Consider the following 15538-nt stretch of genomic DNA (forward strand, 5'->3'; position numbering starts at 1 on the left):
CATGGACGATTACATTTATTTCTTGATAGCCTCTTGCCATGATTGTTTGAACATGACGTCATGGGCCACTATGCTCGATAACAGGCTTGATAAGCCCAAAACGTATTGATAACGGGTACTCAATAAGCTTGTTATCGGATTGTATTGGGTATCGGTTATCGAGCTCCATCCCTAGAAGTGAGTGGTGCAACTCTGTGTGGGGTCCCCGGAAGTTCCAGTGTGCCGAGGCCGGCCCGGTTCCGGTGAGCCGCCGTGTCCGAAACGGTTGAGAAATGACAGAGTTAACGTGTGGGGGTCCCCGAACATCCAGACCCCCAGGAACGCGCACAGGGGGCCGGACCGGTTCCGGCGAGCCACCCTGCGTCCAAAATGGTTGAGAATTGAAAGAGGTAACGCTCTCTTCCTCATTGCTTGCCCTTGTACAGTATGTTGAGCGCAAGCCTCGTCTTTCCATTAGTTTTCCGTTCAATCTTTAGTCTGCAAATGAGTACGTTTACAAACGCAAAGCTTGTGACTTGTCATTCACAGTGTCCAGCTATGGTATAGCTTGCCCCACATCAGGGCGAGGGGGCAGAGATCAGAGAGAGCACAGGGGTGCTAAGTGGATATTGGAGGGGCTATAGTGCCCCTCAAAAACAAATAAATCAATTGAACATAATGTTCAATATGCCATTTGGTAATGTTTCATTACTTTTTAAATGGACACAGTGAATACTAAATTGAAGCTTTACTTTGTAAGTGGTGCAACCACTTCATTACGGATCTTTGTGTGTCTGTGGGTGGGTGGCTGGCTGGGTCTGTCCGAGCACGAAAATAGCATTTGGTTGGTTTTCACAACCAAGTGTCACTGTTGCGCAGCCTAACACACACACACACACACACACACACACACACACACACACACACACACACACACACACACACACACACACACACACACACACACACACACACACACACACACACACACACACACACACACACACACACACACACACACAAACTGTATAGGCCCTATATGATGATTTCGGGTGTGACAGTACAGTACAGTGACTGTATAGTACAGTATAGGGACCCCCTGGGGACCCCCACACGGTAACTGTCATTTCTCGACCGTTTCGGACGCAGGGCGGCTCGCCTGAACCGGGCCGGCACCCTGGGCGTGTTCCTGTGGGTCTGGAAGTTTCGGGGACCCCCCCGGGGACGCCCACACAGAGTTGCACCACTTACTTCACATGGGTGTGATTTAAAAATATATATATCGCGAGTCAAATCGCAAACGCAATATTGGTCAGAAAAATCGCAATTACATTTTTTCTCTAAATCGTTCAGCCTTATTGTGTATACTATAAATACTAGAGATGTCCCAATACTGTATCGGTATCTGAAAAGTATCGGTATCGGCCCTTATTTGTCATATCGGGTCATATCGGTATCTGCAAATTATGCCAGTCTAACCACCGAACCGACACAGGGGTAAGGTGTTGACACTATGGCAGGTAAATAAAATGTTGGGCCATGTGGAGTTTGCTTTCGAGTTGCCCAAACTGCAAGTGCACATTTGAGTGAGGAGTCTGCTATAAACACAACATGAGATATAGCTAGATAGCTATAGACAACACGAGATCACGACACTGGTATCGGTATCGGCTAACACAGAAATAGTGGTATCGGAACGAGAAAAATATATATATCGGGACATCCCTAATAAATACCCATAGGTTTGGGGTGTGAATCACATTGAGTGACAGAATCGGTCTGGTGTCTCTACTATGTGTGTAAAAGTATAATAATTAACCAAAACATTCATAATTATAGACATACATAGTATTTATAATGATAAATGCATCAAATATTTATTTAATAGTATTATATGGCGTTATAATTGGGCTTGTTTTTCGGGAGAAGATTTGGCTTATTTCTCTTGCCAAGAGTTGGCTTGTTTTGGGCTTGTTTTTGGAGGTGGGTTGGCTTATTTCTCTCGCAAGAGTTGTCAACAATGAGAGAGCCCCCTCTCCGAGTCTGATCTCTATGACGAGACATTCTACACTTTGTTAACGGTCCCTACGTAGCTTTGTTTAAACTAGACTACCACAACGTCCAACGTTTGATTGAAATTTGTATTCACCGTATGCAGAATGGGTACATTTTAAACGAAAGCACAAGTCAATACAAAAAACGGTTACTGCCTACGACACCATGATAAAGCATTACACTTGTTTACAACAGGGTCCACCATTTTCAAGTCAACGTCAATCACAAATGGGACGATATTGACACGGTCCTACCCTCTACGCATATCGGTAGCAAAAACAGGTGGTAAATTGATATCCAGACGTGAAACAACCGTTTAAATCGGATATATAGCTTAAGTTGTGCCAAATGTCCGATATAAAACACTGCTGCTAAAGGGAGGGCCAAGCTAGCAGCTAAGTTAGCTACCAACTTAGCCCCAGTATGTTCCCTCAACACTACGCTCATTATGTAGCTTAGCTCCGAGATCCCGGAGCTACAGAATGAGCGTAGGGAGAGGGCACATATGGGGCTACTACCAACTCAGCTTCCACGTATTAACGTGACATCTATTGTGTATGTAGGCCTATGAGTAGTAATGTTTGATTAAACTGTACTATAAAATCAACGCATCGGATTAAAACAAATAGTAAGTAAATGTTATATAGCGTACAGAACATGGCTGACGCTAGTGATCTACAAGCTAACGCTATCAATTTACTCACCGGATTGAGACGCAGTGTCATTGCGTCGTTGTTTCGTCAGGCTCAGGCGGTTGTATTTGGACCTGAGAGCCACGTTTTCCTTCTTGACTAAACACATCTCTGTTCGGAGCTCTTCCACCATGCTTTCGTAAAGGCTCCTGGTCTCCGACAACGCGTTTCTCATAGTTTCGTCCAGAACGGCGGCGAAGCGCCTCTCAAAGTCACTTTCTGTCGACATATCCACACTAATAATGTGGTCTTGTCTTGTTTCAGTGTTTCATTATTACCACGCGTTAATAACATCACATGCTGCCTTTCGTCCAAGCTGAGCTGCTAGACACTAACATCGCCTCACCAGGCTTTCCACCAAGCTAGACACCAGTTCCTCTGTGGTGGAAAGGAAAGCCTGGTGGCTGATGGCGCGGCTAATTAGCTAACTATCGAGCTATCCTTTAGAGACACTGCAAATATGCACTTTCGGGTCGGCGACGTTTCGCGCATGTCCTAAGCGTCAACCGTTCTAACTTACAACAGTCAGTCAACTTGCGTCTGTGTCCTGTTGTCTGTGTGGCTAGCATCTCAATCTCATGATTTAGTCAATATAAAAGTATGTAGCCAGCTAGAGTTGAGCATTGGGGCCACCGTCGCGCTGACTTCCGCCGTCATTGTTTACGAGGCGATGGGGTCGCGTGAATTCCGTTTGTGTCCTCGCATAGGCATGACTGAGGCATGGTAACGCCCCCCTGCCTGTGATTGGTCTACTGACACTGCCCGTCTTGACTGTCCTCCGAGACGCGAGGTTACTCCGTGCCAGGTGAGATTGAGAAATAAATAATAGGCTACAGAATGACAGTTTGACACGCGCGACAGAATGCAGCCTTGTAACTAACTTGTACGTTTTATTTTTTGTAGAAGAGGCAAACTTATTGTTTATGCCGTTTGCTTTGATAGTGTTGATTGTCAACACTATCGATGTGGCGATGGGGTCATGGGGTGCGTTCGGAAATGCGCACGGGATATCACTCGCCTAGTTTGTATTGGCAGTGCAATCAGTGTGCCGAACGTGGGTTTTTGATTGATTGATTGAAATATTTATTAACAGTTTGCAGAATTACAGTACATTTCGAGCACAAACTCAATACAAAGGCTGTTAACTGTGAGTGGACGACCCAATTAAGCATTACACTTGTTTCCAACAGGGTCCACCATGTTCAATTCATCAACACATTTAGAGACGTACAAATAGACACTTCTATATAGACAAAGAACAGAACAGGAATTCATCATAATGGAGGTAAAAAGGGAAAATAAACATATACAGTGAGGGAAAAAAAAGGGGGGGGATTCAGATTTTACGGGGGCCAGTTTCGAATTGCAGCCATCCGTAGGTGCCCTTTGAGAGCGGTTTTGAAGGAGTCAAGGGATTCACATGTCTTAATGACTGTTGGTAGGGCGTTCCACATTTTGGTGGCATAGGAGCGAAAATAATTTAGTCCCTTGTTTGTGCCGAATCTGGGTTGTACATGGTTCGTTGCACTCCCTCTGGTGTTGTGGGTGTGGACTTCGTTAACATTAAGGAAGTATCTAGACAGGTACATGGGTATCTTGGTGGTGTATCGAATCTTGTACCCTTAATTATAACTGAAAACGAACTAGATCCCCTTTGTTTCCTGTTATTTTATTCATTATGAGCTATGATAATACACCAGTCACATTGAAGTACATCGGTATGTTATTAGTTTGTAATACATATTTATTACTGTTTATAGTTGTGTGTAAAAAAATTATTTCATGTAATTCACGTGGTATCAGGTACAGTCGCCCCTAAACCATCTCGCCCCTTGATTTTTTTCGGCCATACTCACGCCGACCGCTCGGTGCCCGCGGTTCTTGTATTCTTTATTTTGTTTTACTGAGAATAAGGTTAGAATTAAGTTTAGGGTTAGACATAGTTTTACTGGGGTTAAGTTTAGGTATAGGGTTAGGTTTAGGCATAGTTTTACTGAGGTTAAGGTTAGGATTAACCATTTAAGAATAATTTACTTAGGGTACTTTAGGAATACCAGGCCGCGCAGTTCTGCCGCCTGTATGCCCAGGGCGAGTTGGTAAAGGGGCGACTTGTTTGGTATTCATTCACGCCAAACAGCAGGGTAAATGTGTGTTCACCAAAACTGTGGGCGCGTTCGGAAATACCACACCGGAGCGCACTCGCCTATTAGTTTGCATTTCCGAAGTCTGCTCAGCCTCAGCACTGTTGAGGAAGAAATCATCCTGCTCTGAATGACAGACATTTCTGGAGTCCAGGTGACAAAGTCACAGAATTGTGTCTGAGAGACAATACATCTGCATCAAACCTTGTAGACCCTAACAGGAGCCCTCGTACAAGGTTTCTTCGACTATGCATGCACCTCTTGGTACCACAGCACCTAAAAGGCCCTTAAAACAAGACTCCAGACTTCCCAAAACAAACTGGTCAGGCTACTACTTGGCCTCACTCCACAAACCCACCTCACCCCTTCCCACTTTAACAGGCTGGAATGGCTTAGGGTTGACGACAGAGTACAGCATCTTGCAATGGCCCTGGTCAACAAGATTCGCTACACCACCAAGATACCCATGTACCTTATCTAAATACTTCCTTAATCTCAACGAAGTTCACACCCACAACAAACCAGTTTAACAAACCATGTGCAACCCAGATTGGGACTAAATTAATTTCGCTCCTATGCCACCAAAATGTGGAACGTCACGCCGTTATTGTGCCATTTTCTCTCCTCTGTGAACCTGCCATTGACTCAACCTTTTCTCCTCTCCAGTGTTTCCGGGACCCAAGCTGTGGAGCAGCCTACGGATCCCTGCACTCTCTTCACCCCCGTTTGTGAATAAAGATCTGCCCGGGTGGGCTTTAACTCTGCTTGGCCTCTCCTTGTGGAGCTTTTGGGTCACACCACACTCGAGTCATGACAATGAGAGTCCCTTGACTCCTTCAAAACCGCTCTCAAAGGGCACCTACGGACAGCTGCAATTCAAAACTGGCCCCCCAAAAAATCTGATTCCCCCCCACCCCCTTACTGTATAAGTTTCTTTTCCCTTTTACCTCCTTACATCCTGTTTTTTTTATATAGAAGTGTATATTTGTACATCTCTAAATGTTCTGATGAATTGAAAAAGGTGGACCCTGTTGTAAACAAGTGTAATGCATTATCAGTGTGTCATCCACAGTAACAGTCTTTGTATTGAGTTGTGTTTTCATGTGAAATGTACCCATTCTGCAAACCTTTAATACTTCAATCAATGCAGGGGTGTGAAAAGATTATTATTCCATTTGTGATTTCTAATCAGTCCATCCATCCATCTTCAACCGCTTATCCTGAATCAGGTCACGGGGGTAGAGTTCCAACAGAGATTTCCAGCAGCGAGGCCCTTCCTAGGGAGACACTCGGGAGGCAGCCGTACTAAATGCCCGAACCACCTAAGCTGGCTCCTTCCCAAGTCACCAAGCAGTGGTTCTACTCTGAGTCTCTCACAGATGACTTAACTTTTCAATCTTGAATACAAGTGGCCGAAATGAGTTTTACCCTTAGAGATATGGTGATAATTTAACGACAGTTTTTCAAATAGTAGTTTGGTTGTACAGCAGAAAAGGTGAAAAGGGAAGGCTGACAGAATTGGAAATGTCCCCAATGGTATTAAACCAAAATTGTATTTGAAATCTGAACTTATCCATATATATCCATATATTCATATCTATGAATGATCATATGTATTGAAATGTTTGCTACAGGGTTTTTTACCTTTACGAGTACTCGTATGAATCACCATGTTTTCCTTCATGTCTGTGCTTTGATAGGATCTTTTGCTACAAATTATACAACTACTACAAAAAATTCTTCACCATAAGCGGCTTGTTCAGACTTTTACTTTGACGCTATTTTGTCCACATCAGTACAAACACAGGGTTTCTATTCTGTGTGTATCCTCATGTGGTCATCTTATTTCCACATGGTTAAAATGCCCGTCACAGACTGTGCAACTGAAGGGTGTCTCACCTGAATGAAATTGAATCCTCAAATGTTGTCAGATATGCCTTTTCATACCACGCCTTGCTACAAACGTACTGTGTATACTCATTTTATCTCTAGACCTGCATTATTGTTAAATATTTTCCCCTAAACTGCACAACTCTCTTAATCCAGAGCAACTAACAGTAATAATAGTAATACATAGTATCAGCACGCCTTGCCTTTACTCAGTTTCCATCCCACTTGGACACCTTGTACAGTGTACAGTTATGCTCCATCCACTCTAAAATAACAGTGAGCATAAGGGAACAGAACACGCAAAGAGACTTAAAACAAAATTAATCCATTTATTGCTAGACATAGTTACATTTATATTTACAAGAATATCTAAGGTTTAAATATACAGAAAGACAGCAGGGATATACGGGTCCTTTTGGCCAATGTATACTCTGTCAGTGCTCCATATATTAATTACAGCAACAAACAATGCGGTCTAATCACATATTTCCAACACCAGACGTCCTCACAAATAAAAAATACACATAAAACAATAACGTGTTGCCGTAACAAACACAAATTGCGAGATTCAATAGTCGCCCGCGGATGCATCTGTGTGTAGCTAGTGAGGATTATCTGACAAGTCAGTCAGTAGCATTACACATCACCATTTGGTTTAGTCTCAGCCGAGCTTGGCCCTACATGGAACTGCTGTGTCTCAGGCAGATAGAAAGGCAAAAAATACTTTCAACCCCATCAAGCCCCTCAGAGTGCACGTGTCACCCAGGTGGACACCTAGCAAAAGGGAAATTATGTACTGCTCAAATGAACCAACACCAGGATAATAATCATAGACTTTTGGCATAAAAATAAATAAGTAAATATCACCAGCAATTAAAACTTTTTTTATTCAAACTTTAGTCTTTTCCTAACATTAGGGGTACCGGGCCTTTTTCTTTTTTTGAAAATTCCAATGTCAAGTACATACTGCGAGTTGTCACAATGGGCTAAACATGACAGTTGATAAGCATCTGTATTTTGCAGAACCAAAGGGGAACTGCCCATAGATCCGAAGTCCCGTTAGTCCGAACATGCACTGCACACGGCACCAACCAAAGCAGAGTAATAAACCTCTTAAGCTTTGTATAAGCTTACATAGCATCCATTTGGCAAGTCGTTACTGCCGTCTGTAAGTTGCTTCTCACAGACCAGATAACCTGCAGCTACTTTGTCCCTCCCATAATGCATTCCTATTGGCCAGTAGACAGTGGCCTTCCCATTGGCTATGGGAAAGGAAAGGAAAGTTTTGCATACATTCATTGACATTTGCCGAGATGCTTTTTGGCAAAACTGAAACTGAACTGAAATATTAAAGGATAATTTCCTTTAATATGATTAAAGATGTTTTTCCTATTAAAACAAAAATAAAACAAATATGGGATAAAGTCCCCAATGTAAAAACTACTAAATGAAATTATCCTGACAATAATAATGAATAATGTAGTAATAATGAGAGGAGGGGCTTTCAACCAAAAGGAAATGCCATTGCATATGAATGATCAACATGTGTTTCAACACATTTGCTATAGGGTTTAGGAGGAGTACTCGTATGAATCACCATGTGTTCCTTCAACTCTGTGCTTAGATAAAATCTTTTCCTACAAATGATACAACTAAAGCATTTATTCCCTGTATGTACTATCATGTGCCTGTTCAGACCTTTACTATTACAAAAGCTTCTGTCACAAACAGTACAAACACAGGGTTTCTCTCCTGTGTGTATTCTCATGTGTGTAGTCAGATGTTTACTTTGATTAAAACCCTTTCCACAAACTGTACAACTGAACGTATTCTCTTCTGTATGTATTCTCATGTGCATCTCCAGACCCGATTTATATTTATATTTTTTCCCACAGACTGTACAAATAAAGGCATTAACACAAGTATGAATATTCATGTGCATCTTCAAATGTGCACTTTCCTTAAAGCTTGTTTGACAAACTGTACAACTAAAGGGTCTATCGACTAACTGGGGTTTACCGTCTGTGTGTTTTTGCTTCATGTGTATTGTCAGATTTCCCTTTCGAAACCACCCTTTCCCACAAACTGTACAAACGTAGGCTTTTTCTAATATATGTATTTTCATATGCACCTTCAGACCCGTAGTATTGTGACATATTTTCTTACAAATTGTACAAACTCTAGGACCCCTCGTGAATGGCGTTTGTTTCGATGCTTCCAGCTCCGTGGACCGCTTGTTTTGTGGTTTCAGTGTGGTTAAATCTTCTTTGCTGTCTACACTGCTCTGACTATCCTCACTGTCATCACTGTCAGTTTCGGAACCGTGTGAAGAGAGGAGCTGGTCATCACTAGTTGGCTGTGATGCTCTACAATTAAGACGTTCCATCTCTCTGTCTTCATCGTCTTTACATTTCAATGCTGCTGGCTTCTCTGGCCTTTCAAGATGCGCCTGTTCTTCCGGGACCTGGTGCAGGAAGTCTAGGAGGAGAAAAGTTAAGATATTAGCCGTTAACAGGTGATACAGCTTAAGCTTTGCTTAATTATAGACTGACCGATAAAAAGTGACATAATTTTACTGTTTATCTGTATCTATCGTTATGCAGCCAATGTGTCCCAATTCTCCTTTTTTACCACTTTCAACCTTTCTGTCTCTAGATTTTGGGTAAAGTGAATAATACAAAATATACGCATTGGATTGTGACACGTAATGAGCTTGTAGAGCAGCTATTTTTTAAACTCAAGTGTTTAAATAAAATAATTTCTAGTTAAACGTTCTCAAATGTGATGTTCAGATTGAACACTTGATGTGAAAAGAAATGTGCCCCACCATTGTAACTATTGGCCCATAGAACATTTGTCAATAATACCCATTATGGCAGGAGGATCAGTAAATACTGTAGGTACTCCACAGCATGGTCTACTGAGGAAAAATGTGCATGTGCATTTAGCAAGGCTTTATGATCCTGGCTCAACAAATGTGCCCCTTCACAGCCTTGCTTAGCTTTAGTGGAACGGAATAAACCTGGATGTACGGACCAGACTTGGTTTAAATCCTGGATTAGTTAATTCTGCCTTCGTGAAATAGGCCCCAGGTCGGGCTCAAATTATTAGGCCTGATTAAAGCTCTAATGCAGATCTGCTGTTTTCAAACAATAATATAATTCACCATGTTGATGTTGACCTATTTTTGCTGAATATATAACTAGCATTGCAAACAATAAAAATTCTAGGATTGAATTATTTAAACTTTAAAGCAACTCAATCGTGCCACTCAGTGCCTGTTTTAATCTATACATTTTCAATCTATACAGGATTACAGGTATTAAAATAAAAACAATGTGAAAAGTAAATTCTAGAGGTGCTCCGATCAGGTTTTTTGGGACTGATCTCAATCTCCGATTGTTTCTCTCACGTTCGGCCGATACCGATCTTGTACATTAAGGGGAAAATTGTAATATTTCCAAAATGTCAAAACCCACGTCAAAACTGTTCCTGCGTGTGTGGGGAGGAAAGGGAGAATGTTTAGGCCTGACACAAAGATGCAAAACGATATTATACTATATAATATATATATTATACTATATAATATCGACCATATTGACTTTTATACTGGTTTCTCCAGATCGGGTAAATTGCCGATCACCGATCAAGTCACTTGGAGTGAATATCGTCCGATCACCGATCAGTGGCCGATCGATCGGAGCACCTCCAGTAAATTCTTTGTGTGCTGGCTATTTCCTCACTTAGTTCTAATGCATTTAGTAACCAATCTTATTCTCCATTTCAATTGATTAGTTGTTGCAGGCCTAATCGACAACCCTAGTTATCACTTACACAACCATGGTATTGTGATTATTCAAGCCCAACACACATCACACAGCTTTAGGGAGGACAAGCATGCAGGAGAAGCCACAGCGCTAATCACAAACATAGTAGGCTATGATGTTGTCATTTGTATTTATGGTATATAATTGTCAGCCAGTTGAGACATCAACATTATGAAGGATTATAGTGACAAATATTGAGCAGTGATTAAATATTCACATACAATTTGGGTCTTGGGTCAATATAATATGAATTTATTGGGAAAGCCATTGTAATTGTACAGTAACGAAAACAAAGTGTGTGTGTGTGTGTGTGTGTGTGTGTGTGTGTGTGTGTGTGTGTGTGTGTGTGTGTATTATATATACTAGCTGGCAGCTCTCCATGGATTTTTTTAAATAATTCAAGGTAAACTTTATTGTCCACAAGGGAAATTTGTCTAGGCTTTCACCATGCTGCAGCAACAAAACATCAGTGACAACAAAACATAAAAATACATTTAATTGCATTGTCATGCCTTGTACTTACACAATAATAATAGCCTGAAACGATTTTGAGAAAATATCTAATTCCAAGATGTACTTTATTTTGCTTATTAGCAAGAAAACGTTGTTCTATTCAGACACAATTCTAGTCTACCTTTCATCGTTTTCAAGGAAAAATGTTTACCTTGTATAGAGCCACTCTACAGCCACTGTATAGAGCCACGTCGTAGTGTTGGAAATTAATCCAAATTGGCGATCAACACAGAGTGGAGGAGAAACGCGCCCGCTGCGCACCACCGCCGCCTTCGGAATGCATTGGGCCTCAATCTCCCAGAATCCTTTGCATGCCAGTACAACGGATGTTTTTTCCGGTGACGTCATCAGAACGTGTAATACCCGCAGTTGTGGATGATGACGCTTTGTGGCTGCCAGCTACTTAAGAGACCCTCAAAGTACTTTATATTATGTGGTCTTAGAAAAATATTTTCAATGGCTTCTAACCCGAACACCACAAACATGTTTTCTGATTTTAGAAATATTTATTCATTTTAAATGTTAATACACCAACTAACTCTACATTGCGCATGGGATGGCACTGCGACCACAGGTCGCATTTACTATGAAAACGTGCATTTCCCGTCAGTCCGTCACCCACGCCTCCATTTATGGTCTACTCATAAATAGAGTCTACTCATATGGAATGCCCATATATGGAGATCCCTGATGTCATCAATATTGGCCAGCAACTCTACATCTGACCTCAAACCCTTAGATCTCCAAATATGGAGCTGACCTGTTCCGAGTCTGACATTCCATATGTTGATCCTTTCCCATCCATCCTTAACTGATTAATACCTGTCCATTCAAACTCTAGCCCACCCCAAAGTTATTAGTGCAGTCGCGCCCGGCAGCCGGTGAAAACTAGAGCTCTCAACAGGCCCCAAAGTTAAGGCCCGGCCCTACCTGGGACCTCATCAAACCCTGTACACTCAAGACACTTCCCCCGCTGCCGCCCTTAGATCTCCATATATGGAGCCGACCTTTTCTGACATTCCATATCTTGATATGACCTCATCACACCCCAAAGACTCAAGACACGCTCCATATATGGCCAGTACAGAATTCATGATGATGAAGGCCAGTCATGGCCGAAATGTTGTGACTGTTTGTCGGTGTTTAAGTAAATAAAACACTGTGGAGCAGAGCTGTTGTGCAGACTTCCTTTTGAACTGTATCTACCTTTGTCCAGCACCAGCGAGGGACTGGGTGTGCACAACCCTCGTTTTTTTAAACCAGTACAGAATTCATTCCATATGTCGATCTGACCCCCCATACCAAAGCACCAGTGCTCGCCCAGCAGTCTGCTGTCACCCAGGCGGATGCGTGCAACGACCTTGCCTCTCGCCCTAAGGGTGTCTTACTGGTATAAATACTTGGGCATTTGTATTGACAATTCACTTAACTTGGAAAACACATATGGACAGTCTCTGTAGTACAAAGACTGAACTTCCTCCACCGTCTAATGGTTCATGGTGTTGACCAAAAAAAACATAAAAGTTAAAGTTAAAGTGATTTTTTTGGTCAAATCTGACCAGGCTTTCTAAGACCACTCGATAGAACACTAATCTATTGAGTGGTCTTAGAAAGCCATGTCAGATTTGGCATCACAGTTTGGTTCGCTCAAAAAATTGTCAGTGATGTTACCCATGAAGAGTTTACTTCTGCCCTCTGGTAGAAGGTACAAAGAACCAAAGTGGAAGTACATCAGGTTTAAAATTAGAGATGTACCACGGACGACATTCTCTCCGGCGAGGGGCCCGGAATGAATGCAGGATTGAATATATCAAAACTTCCTTTAGGAAACACCAAGAAGATCAATTACGCCACACCAATCACAACACACCTGTCAATTGTGTGCCCCATACGTTTGTGCTTCCCAAACATCAACTGGTCCCAAAGGAAGTTTTCATATTTTCAGTCCAACTTTTCCTCTTGGAAAAGTGGCGATATTTTACTTAACACGCAAATTCTGCCAGAACTTTCAAATGGATATGAAACTAGAGGACTATCTGACTCCAAGTCTTAGGAATTCATAACTGGGTGAGTACACACACGCAGTGCTACATCTGCAAGTTGAAATGCCGACGTGGTCAGTCTGCTAACCGGGCACGGATAGGACTGATCTATGGCTGTGTATTTGGAATACATGAAACGTATGTCAAATCACAGACATTCTATTCTAGGGTTATTCACAATATTGGAAAGGTGATTATTAGGAAAGCCAGACAATATTGTTGGCTGCTAGGAGCATCACAGAAAAAGTGAAACCAAGAGTCACCGGTCCAACACCAGAAAGATGTATTACTTGTCCCAGACAACAGGACAAGCCTTAATGTTAAGCCTTGTACTGTATATTATATTTCTATGTCATTTAAATGTTTTGATGTATTGAGTATGAAGGATTGATTGATTTATTTATTAACAGTTTGGAGAATTGCAGTACATTTAATACAAACTACTAACAACTTAATACAAAACTGTTAACTGTGGACACCATAAAGCATTATACTTGTTTACAATAGGGTCCACCATTTTCAATTCATCATAACATTAAGGACCCCAATGGAAACTGTTATTGAAGTGTTCAATCAATCAATCAAGCCAACGGATACCAGTAGTAAAAACTGGGTGGTAAAACTAAATTCTGATGTGAAACAACTGTTTAAATCCGGAATTTCTACAGCTTGTGTCGCCATTTTCACTGCCTTGAGACATTGCTTCTAAAGAAAGAGCTAAGCTAGCAACTAAGCTAGCAGTTTAGTTAATTGTACCAATTGTAATTTGACAGCCAACATGTATTATTAATCAATTTAATGTTCGTAATAAACCTGCATGTCTAGACAAAAATGTCTGTCTGTTTTAAACTAGTTATTAAAAGTTATGCAACATAATAGCTGCATGGCTGACTCTAGTTAGCTACAAGCTAATTCAACTCACCACATTGAGACGCAGTGTCAATGCGTCGTTGCTTCTTCAGACGGTTGTATTTGGACCTGAGAACCTCGTTTTCCTTCTTGACTAAACACCTCTCTGCTTGGAGCTCTTCCACCAAACTCTCATAAAGTGTCCTGGTCTCTGACAACGCATTTCTCAGCGTGACGTCCAGAACGTCGGCGTAGCGCGACATAAACGTCGACATGGTAGTATTGTGTCTTCTGTTTCGGTGGTCATTAAGGCGCACTTAACGATGATGACGACGACCGTAATGAACGGTTAACACACGTTGATGCCTCCTCTCAGCCAGACAGTGTGTTTGTTAATCGGACGGACGAGCAGCTAGCAGTAGTAGCAACATAGAGTATATAAAAGCTGCAGCAGCAAACAATGCAAAGAACTTCCGGGTCTTTTTTCTTATGCCTCTTATTCTTTCGGGACGGATGTGTATTACCGCCACCATCTGGACTGGAGTGTGGAGTAGTAGTACCGAGTAGGACAGTGATTCTCGAACCTTCTCATTTCAGCACAGTGCTAGAGGCCTAGAGCTCTTTCAGTTTGCCAAAATGGGATTTATTAAGCCTACTTGAGTAGGCTACTTGTTAAAGTAGGCTTCTCACCATAAACAAGGTCAGAATAAAGGGGCTAAAATAGATAATGGACTAACACCCAATATCAAGTTCTGGGTGTCTCAGAAATTCCTCCAGCTAAACGAGGCACAATCAGAAATCCATATATTTTAGCCAATTCCACCCTCTTCCAGTCATATCAGCATGCAGCTCCGTTTGGAACCTCAATATCTACGCTGCTATGCTTTCGCTCCGAAATGAGGTTCCGTCCCGTGATATCCCTGCAAAGGTCGAAATGGAGTCGAGCGGCTCGAGCCGTCCACAAACAGTAGGCCTATTACCTTTTCACAGTATTGTTTCCAAAAAGTAAAGGTATCAGAACCAATACAGTTGATAAACCACGATTATCCCACGATTTTGTAACCCATTTTTCACCCCTGTGTCAATTATCTAATGTGATCCTGGGCTCTACACATACCCTCCGCCAACCTAGTCCCCATATATGGGGGACATGGGGAGAGCAACGGACTTGAACTCATGCTTCCTTCATGCCTGAGTGTCCAAGTTGCTCCTTTACACCTGACAGGGGGGAGTTTCCCTGGTTGGACATATCGTGTGGAAGGAACACGTTATTCCAACCAGTTCCTTTACCCTCCATAAAAGCTGGCCAGGGGGAGGCAGTTTAGAGACCAGGATTACTGCATGTTTTTTGTGAGGGTACCTGGCTACCCTACAGTTGATAAACTTAACACCGGCACATAAAATGTTAAGTCAGGGGTAAAACAACCGCTTATTGGTTGTTTGTCAGCCAGTAGGCCTACCATGTTTTCCCCGGTTGTCCCAATGCAATCTTACGGAAGCAGTACTGCGCATCATGCGAACTGGGGTTGACTGGACTACATTTTTATTTA

At 42.1% G+C, this 15538-nt stretch overlaps 1 long non-coding RNA gene across 1 annotated transcript; it reads right to left on the minus strand.

The window, feature by feature from the left end:
* Nucleotides 1-7071: 7071 nt before the first annotated feature.
* On the minus strand, nt 7072-14435 carry LOC306913435. The gene is made up of 2 exons (XR_013788533.1): nt 14062-14435; nt 7072-9235 (listed from the first exon to the last, which is right to left on the minus strand). It is a non-coding gene; the product is annotated as an uncharacterized lncRNA (long non-coding RNA).
* Nucleotides 14436-15538: the final 1103 nt, after the last annotated feature.

The sequence above is a fragment of the Electrona antarctica genome, assembly GCF_951216825.1.
Source record: "Electrona antarctica genome assembly, chromosome: 20".
In the NCBI taxonomy this organism is placed as follows: Eukaryota; Metazoa; Chordata; class Actinopteri; order Myctophiformes; family Myctophidae; genus Electrona; species Electrona antarctica.